General features: G+C 41.3%; 1 protein-coding gene and 1 non-coding gene across 3 annotated transcripts in view; one reads left to right on the top strand and one right to left on the bottom strand.

Annotated features, from left to right (window-relative positions):
• Positions 1-23: 23 nt before the first annotated feature.
• The window catches only part of Dennd2b (DENN domain containing 2B), a 185185-nt gene continuing 165723 nt past the window's right edge, over positions 24-19485 (top strand). Inside the window, exon 1 of one of the 2 annotated variants that reach the window (XM_075971844.1) lies at positions 24-276. The gene's annotated coding sequence lies outside the window, so the exon portion shown is untranslated. The remainder of the gene's footprint in view (positions 277-19485) is intronic. The other variant, XM_075971845.1, reaches the window with a different exon arrangement.
• Positions 13864-13976, bottom strand: LOC142851496 (U5 spliceosomal RNA). Its single transcript, XR_012910809.1, has one exon. It is a non-coding gene; the product is annotated as a U5 spliceosomal RNA (small nuclear RNA).

Below are 19485 nucleotides of genomic sequence, written 5' to 3'. Positions count from 1 at the left end.
GCGGGGCGCGGTGGGCGGGGCCTGGCGGTGGGCGGGGCCGGGCTCGAGGGGCACGTGGTCCCGGCTCGAACAGGCTACTGACGCGACGCGGTGATTGTTCGAGGTCTCGTCCGCTGGGTCGGGTCAGAGTGAACCCCGGGGCTTGTTGCGCTTAAACAGCTTTGAGATTTGGGTGTCTGCAGCGGCCCTTTCGTTCCACGTTCATGGGAATCGCCGCTCGCAAACCACATTTGTGTGAGGAGGTGATGAGGCTAGCTGAGCAACTCGCCTGAGGAGGTAAGGCTGGGGACCGGGCGCTCTTCTGTCAGAAGAGCCCTCAAGGCTGAGGATGGAGGCCAGACGGGCCTGGGGGCTGTGGGTATGGGGACCGGCAGACTTGGAGGGGGGGGATGCCAGAGGAGTGTGTGGGCGTCTCGACATCCCTCCCTGCAGCTTCTTCGTCTCTCCCTTGGAAGGATGGATTCACACGATTTTGTTTGTGAATTTAGTGGTTTGTTTCGTTTTGTCGAGACAGGGAATCACTGTCTAGCCTTAGCTGGGCTGGGCTGGAGACTCACTATGTAGACCAGGCTGGCCCTCCTCAGTCTCTTTCCCCGTTGGATCTGGACCCTCTTATATAAGCATTAATTACATCACTTTATCTTTTTTTTTTGTTTTCTGTACTCATTTTTATTTATTTATTTATTTATCTATTTATTTATTTATTATTAATTTATTTATTTATTAAAGATTTCTGTCTCTTCCCCGCCACCGCCTCCCATTTCCCTCCCCCTCCCCCGATCAAGTCACCCTCCCTCAGCAGCCCGAAGAGCAATCAGGGTTCCCTGTCCTGTGGGAAGTCCAAGGACCACCCACCTCCATCCAGGTCTAGTAAGTTGAGCATCCAAACTGCCTAGGCTCCCACAAAGCCAGTGCGGTAAAGTAAGAAATGGGTCATTTACTTTTCACAACTGCAGCGGTACCCCCTGGTGCGCAGCAGGGCATGAATGGGGCGAAAGGCCCACTTAAAGGAACACTTCTCAGTGGGGGTGGTTCCCTTACAGGGCACAGAGGAATTCTCAGACTGTAGGATGTGTCAATGGATGGGCTTGATTAGCCATGAATTCACATGTTTTTAAGTATATAATTCAGTGAATCTTAATAAAATTTCATAGTTGTACCAATCTCATCACAGTCCTGCTTTGGAATATTTTAATTAGCTGGAATGCAGTGTGGGGCCGGAGAGGTGGTTTGGGAGGGAGGCTCCGGGGAAGCATTTGCCCTACAAGCCTAACTACCTGAGTTGCTCCCTGGAATCTATGTAAAAAGCCAGCCACTGTGGTGTGTGTGCCTTAGCCCTGCTCTCCCACGGTGACACGGGTGGTGGAGGTAGGAAACTTGGCCAGAGCTCCTGGACTAGGTAGCGTGAAGTGTGTGCTTCAGAGAAGCCGCAGCAAGACCCTGCCTGCCTCGAACAAGGTGGAAAGGTGAGAACCCTCTCCTAAAGTTGCTCTCTTACCTCCACACACATTCTTTGCACACATGTGCCATATCCACCCACACGTAAAAAAAAATATAGGAAAAAAGTAGCCTAGTATCCACCATTTATAATGAATTCTCACTCCTACCTGGACCTAGGTAGCCACTATTCTGGTTGCCATCTCCCTAACTGCCCCTTTCAGGCAATTCATATAAATAGAATCAAATGGTATGTAAGGTCTCTTTCACTTAGATTGCTTTGAGTTATAGTATATTTTAGTATTTCATTCTTTTTAATGGATAAATAATATTCCCTAAATGAATAGATTGTATTTTGTTTATTCATCGTTCGGAATTATTTCCAGTTTGAGGGCTATTCTGATAAAGCATGTAAGACTATAGACATTTTCATTTCTCTTGAGCAGATACTGTGAAATGAAAATTTTGAGGATATTTTAAATTTGTTTTCATTATGCGAAAGTGGCTGTACTGTTTTATGTTTATATTCCCACATCTGATAGTTTTTCCTCATCCACTCTAGCATTTGTGGTTTTTTAAACTTTGTTTGAGACAGGGGTTCTTTGTGCGACAGCCAGGAACTCTGTAGACCAGGCTGGCTTCGAACTCAGATATCTGCCTGCCTGTGCCTCCTGAGTGCTGGGATTAAAGGTGTGCGCCACTTTAGCCCGCCATTTGTTGTTTTCTTTTTAAAAAAATTAAAGTCATTTTACTATTCCTGTGAGTGTGAAGTAGCAGCTCCTTGAGGCTTCAGTTAATATTTCATAATGACTGGTGTGCTGCTGTAGACTTTCTTCTTGTTATTTCTAGCTGTTCCTGTTTCTTCTTTGCTAAAAATCCTGTTCGTGTCCTTTATTTGTTTTTAATATGGTTTGTATGTCTTTTTTTTTTAAAAATATTATTGAGTAATAAGAGTTCAAATCCTGAATAAAAGATACTTTATTGGATATATGATTTATAATATATTTTTCGTTTTTTTAGTCTTTTCAGTGCTGAGGATTAAAGTACCCAGGGCCATTTGCGTGCTAGTCAAGTGCCTTACTAACACTTCATTTTCTTTGTGCGTAGGTGGGGTGGTGTTGTAAAGTGTGTCCTACGAGCAAAACAGCCACCATCTTCATCACATCAGCTGTGCTTGCATGCAAATGTCCCTGTATCATGTCTGTGGACTACTGACTTTCCCTCCTAGAAGGAAGGGGTGAAGAGGGTCATTGGACCTTTGACGCGTGTCTCCAACCGTGCCTCCCAGCAGTTTGTATGCAATATGCCTTAATTGCTTAGGGACCCAGGTCTCAGGGAGAAGCTTTAGGATATAGCTAGGCTGGTGGGGAAAAAAGGGAAGGGCCTATAACTCTATGGCTTTGAGGAAGCCAGCATCCAGACTGTGTGACAGTTTGTAAATTACTCATGATGCTGCCCATAACCCCTCACATCTCACTCTAAGGAAGCCTAACAAATTCATTGGTTTTCCAGAGTGTACTTTGGTAGAATCATATTTGGCTTGTTGTTGGGACCTTATAAAGAGATCCTTTTCATGGGAGGAATTATCACAACTGTGTGTGTGTGTGTGTGTGTGTGTGTGTGTTGTGTATGTGAAGGTTATGGGTTGATACTAGATGTCTGCTTCAGTTGAGTTTTATCTTAGTTTTTGAGACAGGGTCTCTCAGTGAACCTGGAGCTTGCCAGTTTGACTAGAATAGCTGACTAGCAAGCCCCAGAAACCCTCTTGTCTCTGCTTCCCCAGCAGTAGACAGTGAATGCACACTGCCCTGTCCAGGGTTTATGTGGATTCTGGGCATCTGGGTGGTCCCGGCTCAGGTCTCTATGTTTGCATGGCAAGCATTTTACCTATTAAATATCTCCTCATCTTTAATATTTTTATTTTTAAAAAAGATTTATTTTGGGCTGGTAAGATAGCTCAACAGTAAGAGCACTGGCTGTTCTTCCAGAGGTCCTGAGTTCAATTCTCAGCAACCACATGGTGGCTCACAAACATCTGTAATGAGATCTTCTGCCCTCTTCTGGCCTACAGGCACACATGCAGGCAGAACACTGTATACATAATAAATAAATAAATATTTTTAAGAGATTTATTTTATTTTATATGCATTTGAGGTTTGCCTGCATGGGTGCATGTGCACCATGTGTGTGAAGGTGACCACAGAGGCTGGAAGAGGGCACGATATCCCCTGGAAGTGGAGGAACAGATGGTTGTGAGCCACCATGTGGATGATGGGAACTGAACCTGTCTTCTCAAGGATAGCCAGTGCTTCAACTACTGAGCCATCTCTCCAGCCCCACTTTCATTTTCCTTAAGAATTTCTTCTGAGATTTATTTTATGTGTATGGGTCTTTTGCCTTGCTTGTATGCATGTGTATGAGAGGTGTGCAGTACACATGGAAGCCAGTAGAAGACATTATGGATGTTTCACCTGCTTGTATGTATGTACACCATATGCTTGTAGTGACCACGGAGGGCAGAAGAGGGCATCAGATCCCCTGGGACTGGAGTTAGTGACAGTTGTGAGCCTCCATGTGGGTTCTGGGAATAGAACCTGGGTCCTCCGGGAGAACAGCAAGTGCTCTCAACCACGGAACCATCTCTCCATACTCTCCCCTTTCATTTTATTAATGATGTCTTTTGAAGCACCAAGTTTTAAATTATGATGAAGTCCAGTGTAGTAGTTTCTTCTATGGGTTGTGCTTTTGGTGTCATAAGTAATTTTTGCCTAATTCAACATTTTTCTTCTGTCTTTTAAATTTTAATATTTTATTTAGTTTATATGTTATATGAGGTATAAACTCATCTCTTTAGATACCATTTGTCTAAAAGACTATCCTTTTTAGTTGGATAACATTTGGTACTTTTGTCAAAAGTTAGTTGACTATGAGTATACAGAAATTAATTCCTGATCTTTTAATTCTGTTCCATTGATCCATATGTATGGCATATACTATACCCTCTTGTAAGTTTATGATAAGTCTAGAAGTTGAGAAGTGTAAATATTGAAATAGTACACAAACTATGTTCTGTACTTTCAAAGTTGTTTTGATAATCTAGGTTATTTATACTTCAGAAAATATGTAAAGTTTTGTATAAAGACTTCTGGTGTTCTGATAGGAGTTGAGTTTAATTTTAGGTCAGTTTGGGGAGAACTGCAATCTTAACAATATTGGAAGGCTAGAGATGGCCCAGTGATTAAGAGGGGTTGCTTCTCTTCCAGAGGACCCGAGTTTGGTTCCCAGCACCCACATTGAGGATCTCACCACTGCCTTCTCTTGACCTCCACAGTCATCTACTCATACATGTCACACACACAGGCACATGCACATATATATAAATAAAGGTAAATCTTAAGAAAACATGTTGGCTGGGTGGTGGTGGTGCACACCTTTAATCCTAGCACTCAGGAGGCAGAGGCAGGTGGAACTCTGTGAGACCAGCCTGTCTACAGAGTGAGTTCCAGGACAGCCAGGGCTACACGAAGAAACCCTGTCTCAAGGGGAAAACAGAAAAGAAAGAAGGAAAACACATTAGACTTTTGAATTCATGAACATAGACTATCTACACATTTCTTTCAGTTTTCTCTAGTTTCTTTTTATCAGTGTTATAGAGCGATTATTATTTGTGTCTTTCTTTTCCTGTAGCTATGGTAGAATAACTCTGACAAATCTGTGAAGGGATTACTGTGGTGTACAGCTCCAGGGTACTGGGAAGTCCTGGCAGCCGGCAATGGAAACAGCTGCTCATGTGGCATCCACAATCAGGAGGCAGAGAATAATGATTGGTGGTGTTTAACATTGGTAATGCCATTTTGTCTCAGTCCACCAATGAGCTGCTTACAAGATAGCGATGAGTTCTGCATTCGAAATTTCCACTAGGCTGCATTAGACTTCATGCTCCCACACCCTTATTTGGAAATGTTCTTTCTGCAGCCAATCAGGGCCTGACCAGCTAGCTTCAAGCTTACTGCTATCCTATTCGCTATAAAGTTCACTCTGTAACCCTCTCTGGGGCTGCATTCTCTTCCCATCCTGAGTGCAGCCTGGAGGATTTAATAAAGCCTGCTCAGCACCTGGTTAGCATCCCCCAGCACACTTTCTTTCAGTGATTGCTGGTGCTTAGCTAACTTTCTCTTTTTTATGGAGTCTAGGGCCCAAGAGCAGGAAGTGGTACCATCCACTTTTAGGATGGTCTTCTTGCCTCAGTTAACCCAATCAAGATAGTCCCTCCAGGTGTACTCAGAGGCTTGTTTCCTAGGTGATATATATCCTTGGTGTCTATATTTGGATATATTGGCAATCAGTATTAATTATGGTATTTCTTTCTTTTTTCCTTCCTCCCTCAACATCTTTCTGCTTCCTAACTTCACCTCCCTACTTCTTGCCTTCCTCCGTCTTCCCCCTAGCTCCTTTCTTGATTTTTTTTTTTTTTTGAGATAGGGTCTTAAATATTCCAGCCTAGTTTCTTGTTCCTGGGATAAATATCACACCACTATGTATAATCTTTTTACATTTTGCTGGATTTGGCTTGCTAACATTTTATTGAAAATATTTGTATCTTCATGAGGGATTTAATCTCTAGTTTTCTATTTTGTGTCTCTGAATTGTGTAGAAGGAGCAGTGGGCTGCGTTCCTGCCACCCGGCTCTTGGCGCCTGGCTAGCTTATGACCCGAAATAACAACACACAATTGTATTCTTTTAAACACTACTTGGCCCATTATATCTAGCCTCTTCTTGGCTAACTCTCACATCTTGATTAACCAATTTCTAATAATCTGTGTAGCACCACGAAGTGGTGGCTTACCAGAAAGGATTCTAGTGTAAGTCCATCTTGGGCTGGAGCTTCATCACGTCTGGCTCAGAGAGGAGAAGCATGGCCATTGCCTCGCTTCCAGCATTCTGTTCTGTTTATTCCACCCACCCAAGGGTTGTCCTATCAAATGGGCCAAGGCAGTTTCTTTATTAACCAATGAAATCAACATATTGATATATGACCTTCCCACATCAGAATTGGTACAAGATTTTGGCTTCATAGAGTGACTTAGGAAATGTTCTATTTTCTGGAAGAGTGTGTAGAAATGGTATCATTCTTATTTGATTGAAAACATCTGTATCCGAGCTTTTCTTTGTGGGAAGATTTTTAATTAATTCAATTTCTTTGCTTGTCTTAGATCTGTTTATATTTTCTGTTCCTTTTTGAGTCAGTTCTCATTCTTTCTGTCTTAGAATTTGTCTATTTCATTTAAGTTGTCTAATTTGTTGAAAAAAATTTCAGTATTACAGCATAATCTTTTTCATCTTTTTAAGCTCTGAGTGAGGCTGCCTAGCATGTCTGTCTCTGTTTCTCTCTTTTTTGAGGCAAGGTCTTTATGTAGCCTTGCCTGTCCTGGGATTTGCTGGCCTCGAACTCACAGAGATCCACCTGCACTGCCTACCCCTGGATTAAAGGCATGTACCACCACATCCACTTCTTTCTCTTTCTCTTCCCTCCCCCATCCCATAGGGTCTCTCTGTGTAGCCCTGGCTGTCCTAGAACTCCTGTAGATGAGGCTGGCCTAGAACTCAGAGATCCACCTGCCTCTGCCTCCCAACTGCTGTGATTAAACGGCATAATCTCCTATAAGGGTATATGGCTCCCATGACTGGAAAACCTCCTACCTTCTCCTGTACCACCTCTTCCTGAAAGCATCAAGATGACAACTAAGCTTTTAGCACACAGGGATGGACAGACAGTCTTGATCCAAACTGGTTTGTAGAACTTTTGTTTTCTGTAGGGTTCCTTTGTTTACACTTTTGTGATGAAAAGATATAATCCATAGTCAGAGCAGAGATGTTGATAATTGGAGGAAATTGGCTGCCATAAGCCTCATGTAAGCTGTTCCAGGAGTGTAGTCACACTGCTGATATAGGTGGGGAGAATGGATAGCTTCTGCCATGCAAAGAGTTCAGTCTTTTTAGTTCATTGGAATTTACAGTCTGTGGTAGTTTAAATGTGATTGGCCCTCATAAGCTCATAGGGAGTGGCAATATTAGGAGCTGTGGCTTTGTTGGAGTAGGTATGGTCTTTTTGGAGGAAATGTGTCCCTTTGGGAGTGGACTTTGAGGTTTCATATATGCTCAAGCCACACCCAGTGTCTCAGACTACTTCCTGCTGCCTGTGTGTCAGCTCCTTCTCCAGCACCATGTCTGGCCACCTTGTCACACCATGATGATAATGAACTGTTGTATGATACTTCACTCTTATGGCTTTTTTAGGGGGGCTGCCACATAAATCACAAGCTCCCAAATAAATCACACACAGAAGATTCTTTATTATGAATGCCTGGCCTTAGCTTGACTTGTTTCTTGCCAGCTTTTCTTAAATTATTCTGACTACCTTTTGCCTCTGGGCTTCTATCTTTTCCTATTTCTGTACACTTTACTTCTTTCTCTGTTTCTTTCTGTGTAAGTGGGTGACTGGTCCTTGATGTCCTCCTCTCCTTGTTCTCTTGCTTCTTCTTCCTTGTTTCTCCTTCTGTTTATACTCTTTGCATGCCAGCCCCACTTGTCCTTGCTCCTGCCTTGCTATTGGCCATTCAGCTCTTTATTAAACTATCAGGTGTTTTACACAGGCAGTGAATCACAGCTTCACAGAGTTAAACAAATGCAGCACAAACCAAAACAACACATCTTAAAATAATATTCCCCAATGATGACTTAAACCTCTGAAAATTTAAGCCACCCCAATTAAATGTTTTTTTCTTTATAAGAGTTGCAATGGTCTAGTCAATGGGTGAGGTGGCACATGCCTTTAATCCCAGGACTCAGGAGGCAGAGGCAGGCGGATCTCTGTGAGTTCAAGGACAGCCTGGTCTACAGAGCTATTCCCAGTACTGCCAGGGCAACACAGAGAAGTCTTGTTTTGAAAAATCAAAACAAAACAAAACAAAAAGTTGTCATGGTCATGGTGTCTCTTCACACCAGTAGAAACCCTAACTAAGCCACAAGTCTGTCCAAGCCTTACCGAGGAAGTGGCAATCCTTCGGTAAATCCCAAACTTCCAAAAACAGTTGCATCTAATAGATTCTGCTTATGCAAATATTGAGGAGAATGGTTCCTGTTATTTCCTACTCTTCCTCATGTTGAGGAGAAACATTAAAGAGTCCACACAAGCTTCCAGTTGCTTCCCTGTAGTAACTAAGGCAGTGATGCCCTTCTTTGGTAGATATTTGAAATAACACCTGATGGAACATGAACATGGAATGTGGGGAAGGACCCTGAAAAAGAGATAGGCTCAGATTGTTTTCTGAGGTGCCTGGACTAGGCTGAGGCATAGCAGGTACAAAAATGGATGTTGTATGCAAATTTGTTTTCTTGGGTATGGGAGTTTTATTCCTCATTGTTACTGGGAAATATTGGACACAAAGTTGTTTGGGACAGAGGACACTACTAACTTGAGAAAAGAGAAAGTGGCTACAGGTAGTTGTGTTTGGAGCTGAATGCACTGGTGACTGGTAGAAAAAGCAGACAGAAAAGGCCAAGTGGACTTTTTGGAGGACAGTAGATTTCTTTGGTTCATAGTAGGCTGTCTCAGTCAACCCATATATCATCATCATTTTTCTTCAGCTAAAGAAAGTAAAAGTAAGTTGCAGAACAGGAGCTCTTTAGTAAAGGTATAAGTGTCAGGTGTAATTTCTTATACACAATGGGGGCAGACAGAAATGTATTGGAAAAGGTTTTGGTGTGATCTGCTCTACCTATGAATAACTTTATTGTAGGCTACAACTAAATTACTCATCTGGCCTAAGTGTCAGTCCAAACTCAATTGAGATAATAGATCTAACATAGTTTGAAAATTTTATGGTTATGTAAAAAGTCTAAGAAAGAATTACAATTCTATAGTGCTAAAGTATTAAGAACTAGGTGTGGTGGCTTGTATCTAACCCCAATATTAAAGAGGCAAAGACAGGAGGATCTGAAGTAGAGACTGTTGAAGGATTTATGGATGGAAGGAAGGGAAAAGATAGAAAAATACATAAAGACTAAGGATTAGGCTCAGTTGGGTAGAGTGTTTGTCTAGCATGCATGAAGACCGACATTTGATTCCCAGCACCACCCTGAGTGTGGTAGCACATGCCTGTAATCCCAGCACTCAGTAAGTGAAGGCAGGAAGATCAATTCAAGTTCATTCGTGGACATATAGAGAGTTCAGGGCCAGCCTGGACCAGTGACACTGCCTCTTTTCCCCACATAAGAAAACAATTAATTTCTTTTTAAAAATCATTTTATATTGTGGTGGTGGTGCATGTCTTTAATCCCAGTACTGAGGAGTCAGAAACAGTTGAATCTCTGAGTTCAAGGCCAGCCTGGTCTGCAGAGCGAGTTCCAGGACAGCCAGGGCTACACAGAGAAACTTTTGTCTCAGAACAACAAACAAACAAATCCCAGATTTATGTGTATGGGTGTTTTGCCCACATTTATGCATGTGTACTACATGCCTGCCTGGTGCCTTTAGAGGCCAGAAGAGGGTGTCAGATCCCTTAGGACTGAAGTTACAGACATTGTGAATCTGGTGGGGATTGAATCTTATTCCTCTTGAAGAGCAGCTAGTGCTCTTAACAACTGAGCTAGTTCTCTAGTTCAAGAAAAATAATTTAAGCCGGGCGGTGGTGGTGCACGCCTTTAATCCCAGCACTCCGGAGGCAGAGGCAGGCCGATCTCTGTGAGTTTGAGGCCAGCCTGGTCTACAAGAGCTAGTTCCAGGACAGGAACCAAAAGCTATGGAGAAACCCTGTCTTGAAAATCCAAAAAAAAAAAAAAAAAAAAAAAAAGAAAGAAAAAGAAAAGAAAAGAAAAATAGTTTAAAAATAAAGACAGGTGATATGCCTATAATCTCAGCACTTGAGAAACTGAGGCAGGAGGGTAACTTTGAGTTCAAACCCAGCTTGGTCTGCGTAGTAAGTTCCAGGATAGACTGGGTTACAGAGTAAAATCATATCAAAAAAAAACCTGCTTCTAAAATATAAACTTCTCATAAGGCTATAATGGAAATTACTAGAAAGACAAGATTTAATTTACCATGACAGTTCCATAAGACATTTTGACTATATACATGCTTTTTGAGCAATGTGATTCATGTAAGTTAGAAGTGAAGTGCAGCCCAGGTAGCTGCCATGTGCCCTACAGGTCAGGTGTGTGGTGGTTTGAGTAGGTTTGGTCCCCATAGACTCATGTGTTTAAATGCTTGGCCCATAGGGAGTGACACTATTAGGAGGTGTGATTTTGCTGGAGGAAGTGCGTCACTGTTGGTGGTGGGTCTCAGGAGCTGAAGTCAGTCCACTCCCTTCTGCCTGAGGATCAAGATGTAGAATTCTCGGCTCCTTCCTAGTACCATGTGTGCCTGCACACCACCATGCTCCTGCCATGACAATAATGGATTGAACCTCTGAAACTGTAAGCCAGCCTCAATTAAGTGTTTTCCTTTTTAAGAGGTGCTGTGGCCGTGGTGTCTCCCTCTTCACAGCAGTAGAAACCCTAATGAAGACAAGGTACCATCATTCAAGCATTCTCAGTGCCTTTTTCTGTTCACCCTTGTGTGATGCTGATTAAATCCAGTGCATTTGTTTTGTGAGAAGAGAGAGAATATTTTCACCCCAAAAGATGATAGTCTGTTTATCTCTATCCTCTGAAAGCATTTCCTGCCAGGCAGTTGACACAGAACTTTGGCACAGCGTCAGGAAACTGTTTGCTTCTGTTTACTCCTTCTAGATCCAGCTTTCCTAGGAACTGAAATGAGGGGTCTCCTTGAACTTCTTCGTATTTAGAACTTCTTCATAGAACATCTCAGCACTGTGCCATGTGTCAGAGCAATGGGAACCCTGTTTGTGAGAGAAAAGACATCTGCTTTAGTCATAGGCTAGGGGAAAGTGAGTTAATTCAATAAAATGTACTCAGAATATTCTTCTAAAAGATTTTCAGATAAGTCTGAAACCTTAATTAGGGGCTGTCTCACGATGGCTCAGTGAGAGTGTGTTCAGTAGGGCACTCACCACCAAGCTTGATGACCTGAGTTCAATCCTCAGGTGTCACACGGTAGGAGAGAACTAACTCCTCCAAGTTGGCTTTTGACCTCTAAGTGTGCCTGCATGCACGCGTGTGCCCCCCATATTAAATGTAATCAAAAATTTAAGAGGGGGGGCTGGGAAGATTGCTCAGAGGTTAAGAGCACTGGCTGCTCTTCCAGAGGTTCTGAGTTCAATTCTCAGCAAACACATGGTGGCTCAAAACCATATGTAATGAGATCTGGTGCCCTCTTCTGGCCTGCAGGCATACATGCAGGCAGAACACTGTATACATAATAAATAAATCTTTAAAAAAATTGCCTAAAGGTGAGATGATCCATCAGGGTTCCTGCTTCATGAAAGAGTATGCCAGACGTTTTGCAGGAAATAGAAGAAAGTGACTGACAAACTGCCAATATAGGCAAAACTGTCTTTGAAATTTCCTGCTTCATGGAAAAGTCTGCCGGATACTATGGGCCTGTAGGCTAAAGATGGATACTCCAATGTTACAGAAGAAATTTGGGTGACTGTCCAAGCAGCAAGATATCTCTGTTAAGTCTAGAGTTTTGGAAGTTGCTTACAATGCACTACCTGTTAAACTTAGGTAATATTATATCCTTCTGGGGTCTTTGATGGAGTTGAAGAATAGATAGTTATAATTATAGTTTTTCTTAATTATGATAAAAGATAAAATAAATATAAATATTATAATTTAATTTTAATTCTTGCTTGATAACTGTTTTGTCATATGTAATCTTGCTATGTTAAAGTTAAAACCTTCCTTTTTATTTAGACAGAAAGGTCTAAATAAATGTGGGATTCTCCTCTATATGCTGTGAACACCATTGGTTAATAAAGAAGCTGCTTTGGGCCTATTGCAGCGCAGAATATGGCAAGGTGGGAATTTCAAGCAGATAGAGGAGGAGAGAGTAGACAGAGTCAGGCAGAAACCATGTAGCTAAAGCAGGAACAGATATTGGATGTTGGATGGAACCTTACTGGTAAGCCACAACCATGTGGCAATACACAGATTAATAGAAGTGGGTTAGTTTAAGATGTAAGAGCTAGCTAGAAATATGCATAAGCTAATAGATCAAGCAGCGTTTTAATCAAAAAAAAATTTTTTTTAAAGAAGCCAGGCATGATGGCATATCCCTTTAATCTCAGTGTTCTGGAGGCAGAGCCAAGTGGATCTCTGTGAGTTCAAGGCTAGCTTGGTCTACATAGAAAGTTACAGGCCAAACAGGCCTACACAGTGAGACCTTCTTTCAAAAAACAAAAGGGGAACAAACAGATGGGGCTGGAGAGATGACTTAGTGGTTAAGAACACTGGCAGCTCTTTCAGAGGATCCCAGCGCCCACATGTCAATTCACAATCAATGCTAATTCCGGTTCCAGGGGGATCTGATGCTCTTTTATGACCTCTATAGGCACTTCATGCACACGGTACACAGACACACTTGCAGGCAAAACACTCATACACACAAAATCAAAATAAATTTTTTTGAAAAAAACTTAAAAGACAGTGAACTTGAGATACAGAAAGACACAACCACTTAGTTCATTGTGAGCAGGTTCCCATCTTCTCTACATAGTATTGTTAGATAAACTCGACATTGCTTAATTCTTTTATCCTGCTAGATGCTCTAAATAAGATTTATATAATTTGGGTAAGCACCAGAACTGCAGGCAGCAATGACTGGGGAGGAAGGACAGAAGCCACAGACACAGAAGTGAACAGCATGGGAATAGTGGCAAGAGAAAGAATTTATGGTGTGACTTGGGCCAGAGATCTGATGCCACAAAAATGTTTCAGACTGGGAGTGTATCTGTGGCCCAGACTCAGAACAAGGTTACAGATTAGAAAATCCAGTGGTTTCTGAATGGCAAGAATCCATGTAAACATCAGGCCACGGAGAAAAAAGTAAAGGATGTAACACAAATACCAGTGGGAGGTAGATTGGAAGAATATATAACCGGCCATAGTTTAGAGGCTCGAATGTAATTCCTACCATTAGAACCTGGCCCTGGAACAACCTCAGCTAGGCAGCACCCTTTGGAACCCTTTGCGATGATGTGAGATCATGTACACACAGTGAATTACCTGAGTGAATTTGAAAGAAGAAAAGAAGTAAGGATTCAAGTTGCTGTAGTTACACAGATGGGCTTCATTAATGAGAAAATAAAGGTTTAAAAACATTAAGTAGCTTGGGTCCTAAAAGATGACTCGACAGGTGAAATACTTTGGCTGTGAAGCCTGGTGACCTGAGTTCAGTCTCCAGGGACCACATGTAGAAGGAGGTTTACTGACTCCTTTATGACCTGTACACACACCTGTACATACATGTATGCAAACACACAGGTACTTATTTATTTATTTGTTTTAGTGTTTCTCTCCACGGAAATCTTTAGTAAAAGGTGAAAGATTTATACGATCTGAAGAGAAACCAGGATATCACACACAGGTTTTTAAAAAAGAATACAGCTCCTTGGTGGCATGTTGGCTAGTGGATAAGAGTGTATGCTTGCACAAGGACCAGAACCCAAGTTTGAATTCTCAGTATTCATGTTAGGAAAAAAACGTACAGATGTGGTAGTGGCCAGTAACTCTAGTGATGTGAGAAACAAGAGAATTGCTGGGGCTTGTTCACTGCCAACCTTGATATAGGTCCAACACGAGACCCTGCCCTGAAGGAATAAGGCAGAGATGATAGAGAAGAACACAGTATTTTTCATTGGTTCTATGCATAGACCTTCACACCTCTCTCTTTCACCTTTTCCAAAGACAACCACAACTAAACTAAGAATCTGTCCCTTAGTTTTTTTTTGTTTTATTTTGTTTTTGAGATAGCATCTCACTACGTTGCTCTAGTTGGCCTAGAACCCAGTATGTAGACCAGGCTGGCCTCTAACTCATAGAGATTCACTTGCTTTTGCCTGCTGAGTGCTAGGATTAAAGGCTTGTACCACTATGCCTAGTCAACCTCTTAGTTCTTTTGGACAACATAGGTTCCTTACATCTTTCTCCTTGTGAGGTTTCAGTCATAAACTGAAGGCTTCTGAGATGGAGAGCTTCCTGCTTTGAGAGAATAACAAACATAGTTTGCTAAGAGAGGTCTTTAGAGTTCTGCCAGGGATTTAGCAAATCCTGGATTCTCCCTAGTTCCATTAGTTACCTTCTTCTTGTGGGTGGTACCTGGTCTGTTCATGACTTTTTACCTTTGCCTTGAAGTCCTTTTGATTTCTGGATGGTTTGGTCCTGCAGCCATCTGATCATGAGGACTGACTCAACCCAGTCACATAACTCTAATGTACCTCATTTTTTTTAGTACTTCGAGCTGCATAGAGGAAATGGAGTCTAGGAAATCCAAAGAAGCTGGATGGTACCAGCAGATAACTGAGCCTGGTTGGTCCTTTCTGTCAATTAATAAACTAGTATTAGCATCTTCTCAGGCATTGAATTCACCCTAGACAACCTATAAGAACTGTCATGGAAAGGGCCCTTAAAAATAGAATTGATGCTGGACAAAGTGGTGCTTGCCTTTAATCCCAGCACTCAGGTTGTAGAACACTCTGAGTTTGATGCCAGCCAGGCCTATATAGTGAGACCTGTCTTTAAAAAAATTGTGTGTGTGTGTGTGTGTGCATGTGCGCGTGCGTGCGTGTGTGCGTGTATATGCAGGGACTGGCAGTGTGGCTCAGTTGGTAGAGTACTTGCCAAGCATACATGAAGCCCTGAGTTCAAGTCCATAGTACTGCATATAGTTGCATACATCTGTCCCAGAATTTAGGAGCTCATTTTTGATATATAGTGAGGCCAGACTGGACTATACGAGACCCTTTCTCAAAAAAAAAAAAAGTTGAGCATTAAATGATGTTCACGAATGATAAAAAAAAATTGAATTGGAGTAGGTAGGAGTGAAGGAATCATTCCCAACTGAGGCAGAGCCCATCACAGCTTTCAGATGCAACTGCAGCTTTCAAGACCTACAGAAATGTCCAGACGTATAAGACACAAGGAAATTATTGTCCTATCTGAGGGTTTTGGAAATAATGCTTAAGTCAGCCACAAAACATTAATAAAAAGTTTAGGTAAGTGAAATTTTGAAGATGATGGAATCTAATTGATAACTTCCTTACAACAACGTACAGACAATCTCCCTTTTAAAAGGGTTAATTATAGTGGTGATTATGAAGAGAAAAAGCCCGTGATGAAAGTGTGGTAGAGGACTCTGCTCTTCGTTGAGCAAGTTAAAACAAGCTGATCTGTAAGCAATTATTATCTTCATCAAAATTCTTAGCTCTAATGTTTTGGTTTCAATGGCCCAGCACGTTTGCCTTCTCAAACAATTGGATGGATTTAAAACACTTACGAGATGTTTGTGCTTATATCTCAACATAGCATCAGTTCAACAGGAAAGTCGGGGGAGTATAATTTGGTGTTAGGTCTTAGTTAAAAAAAATCAAAGCTAAACAAAAAGTCCACAAGGTCTAACCCGTGCACACAAATGCCATTCTTTATGCAGTCTTACAATGCATAAAGAAACAAGGATCCATACTGTTTCAGGGTGTCTTTTCTTTACTTCTTAATCACTTAACAGCTCTGGGAAAAGTGGCCTGTAGTTGGCATGCTTGGGGTGCTTGGGCGTTACCCACTGCCAACATTTTCATATGGGGGATACTTTCTAAAAAGGTTTCTCTTTGCCTTTTCTTTTTTTTTTCTTTTTTGGTTTTGTTTTGTTTTTTATATTTTCAAAAAACATATGTTCTGCATTCTAAGGAAAGTTTGGGGTGCCTACTTGGGAGAAGGAGTGATTTGAAAACTAAATTAACTTTTCAAATTCTGATTTATATATGTGCAAGTGATTCTGAAGAATATGTCTTTGGATTAGATTGGGAAAACTAGAAATATATGCACACACATGATGAGGTTTCTAGTTACATTCTGTGCTTAATTAAGGATTACATTGTGTATGTGTGTGTATGTATGTGTGTATGTAATGTTCATTTGAAATGCCTATAATTTTGGGCTGGCAAAGGACATGGTCTGCTCTTCCACAGGACCTGAGTTCCCAGCCTTCATGTCAAGTGGTTCACAGTAGCCTGTAATTCCAACTCCATGGGATCTGGCACCTCTTGGGGTACCTGCACCTGTGTACACAATACTACCCCCAGTATACAAAGTTAAAAATAATGTTTAAAATCTTAAAAAAAGAAATGACAGTAATTTGACAGCTATAACTAGTGAATGGGAGGCAGTTGCTAGGTATTGAAGGTGGAGCTGATGCTGACAGAAAGGTGACTGACTAGTCCATGCTTTCAAGAGGCTTCCAGTGTCTGCTTAGTTCATAGATGGGGTCATGGTGAAGAGTATTGGCGAGCAAGCATCCTGAGCTATGAACTGTCTTGGAGAATAACTCATGTACTCTGCCTAGGACAGAAAATAATCAGAGTGGGCTTGACTAAAGAGATGATATTTGTATTGAACCTATTTAGATGTTAACCTTTGTGATATTTTCTGGTAACAAGTTGTTATGAGATTGGAGCATAGAATGCTGGAAGCCAGGACAGAGATGTTAACTTCACAGTATCTGGTATTTCCAGGTAAAAATGCCTCACAAATAAATTCGAAGTTCATGTTTAGAAAATACAAGAGAAAAGTTAGAGCTCTAGATCCATATATTTAACTGAAGCTATGTAAACAGATAAAATGTCTATATGTAGGGAAAACCTGGAGGGAAATTTTCTACTTGAAAGCTACACAGAAGAGGAGGCAGTAATGAAAGACAATTATGAATGGTCATAGAGATGGGAAAGGAGTTATAAAGAGGCTGGGAGCATCACAGTCAAGTAAAGAGCTTGGATACTACAGAAAAAATGAACAAGCTGAGCATTTGGAAAACAAAAATTAGAATAGTTGAAGCAGGCATGATGCAAGCCTGTAACCTCAGTGCTTTGAAGGTAGAGGGAAGAAGATCAGAAGTTCAAAGTTATCCTGGCTACATAGGGACTTTGAGGCCAATCAGTGATACAAAAGACTCTGTCTCAAAGTAAGCAACAACAACAACAACAAAAAAAACAAAATTTATAAAATAAGAGATTTGGGTATCCAGATTACCAAGGACAGTGTTTTGAAGAGGTATCCGTTCCACACTACTCCATCAACTTGGAGTTTCAGAGAAAGCTGTAGACAGAAGTTTCTGTCCTACCCAGTTCCACAGCCATTCAGTCCCAAATAAACACACAGAGGCTTATATTAATTATAAACTGTTGGGCCTATTGCTCAGGATTATGGTCAAGTCCTTAGTGGATTATTCTGTGAGGCTTGATCTTCTCAGCCAGCAGCCTTGAGGTTGTTCTGGGTGCAGAACTCAGAAGAAACTGCAACAGAGGTCCTTTAAAATGTAGGGTCATCTGGGCCATTCATTCCCATTGGAGATTTTTCAGGGGGTCTTCCTTGCCCAAACCTTATTTTTCTTAACTAAGAATGAAACAAAAGCAAAACCTCTTCTCCAAAGTAACATAATTTTTGACTTAAATTTTGAAGTCAAGACACTTTCAAAATATATAGTATGGATTAATCCAGCAGCATTTATAATCAAATGTCTTTTAGCAGCTATTGCTCCTTCCTCAGTAATCAAACAATTCAAAGACAATACAATAACATACAGTATCCAGATTCTCTGTGTATTTTCCATCGTTACTTGACTTTTTTAAAACTCATTTCTTTTATTTTTATTTACATTTATATTTTTAATTTTTTTTTGAGGCAGGGTTTCTCTGCGTATCTTTTTTGGCTGTCCTGGAACTCACTCTGTAGACCAGACTGGCCTTGAACTCACATAGATCTCCCTGCCTCTGCTTCCCAAGTGCAGGGATTAAAGGCATGTGCCACTGTGCCCAACTATATTTTTTAAGGACTTCCTCTATCTTTTTTCTTTCTCTCCCAAACCTATGTATATTTTTAAACACACTGTAAACCGTTTAGAGGGATTGTTTTCATCTAAATCTGTCCTTTTTTTTTTAGATTTATTTATTATGTACAGTGTTCTGCCTGCATGCATACCTACACCCCAGAAGAGGATACCAGATCTCATTATGGATGGTAGTGAGCCACCATGTGGTTGCTGGGAATTGAACTCAGGACCTCTGGAAGAACATTCAGTGCTCTTAACCGCTGAGCCATCCCTCCAGCCCCCTGAATCTGCCTTTACTGTATATCTTTTTCTGACTACATGAGTCTGTAATCTGCTAAGTGATATGGCTAGGATTAAAAATGCGGCTTTGGTGACTGGCTCTGCCCCATCCCTTAGCTTCCTGAGTGTCTACCTTCATGGCAGAGGTACAGATGGATATATTGCCACAACTCTGTTGAGTTTCTATGTCCATGCCACCACCAAGAAGCCTGATACTGACTGCTTATAAATACCATTTAAGGGTTTGGTGGCAGACTCTCTTAAAAGAGCTGCGAAGTTTTTGCTACTGACACTGAGTCAGGAAGCCTCTCTTAAAGGAGCTGTGCCTCTGCTCACCACAAGCAAACAGAGCCTATGGGAGAAAAGATGGTTACCAAGAAGCTGTACTTGACTCTGTTCTCGTCTGTTTAGAATCCTTTTTTTTTTTAAAGCTTTCTTGGGCTATATGTAGAAATTCTTGCCAAATGTTTGGGTGCCATTTGTAGACGAAAGTTTCTGTCCTGCCCAGTCCTGTAGCCATTTAGTCCCAAATAAACACACAGAGGCTTATATTAATTATAAGTTGTTTGGCCTATTATCTTAGGCTTATTATTAACTAGCTTTTACAACTTAAATTAACCCATAGTTCTTGTCTAGGTTTATCCATGTGGCTTGGTACCTTTTTCTCAGTGAGGCATTCAGGTTCTTGTTTTGAAAAGAAAAAAAAGGGGGGAATATAGATATGATAGGATAAAAGGGTAGATTATTGAATCTACTCTGAAAAGAAAAA

This window comes from Microtus pennsylvanicus, chromosome 5 (assembly GCF_037038515.1).
Source record: "Microtus pennsylvanicus isolate mMicPen1 chromosome 5, mMicPen1.hap1, whole genome shotgun sequence".
NCBI classification, from domain to species: domain Eukaryota; kingdom Metazoa; phylum Chordata; class Mammalia; order Rodentia; family Cricetidae; genus Microtus; species Microtus pennsylvanicus.
The sequence above is the reverse complement of the archived record's forward strand: the minus strand, read 5'-3'. Positions and strand labels throughout refer to the sequence as shown.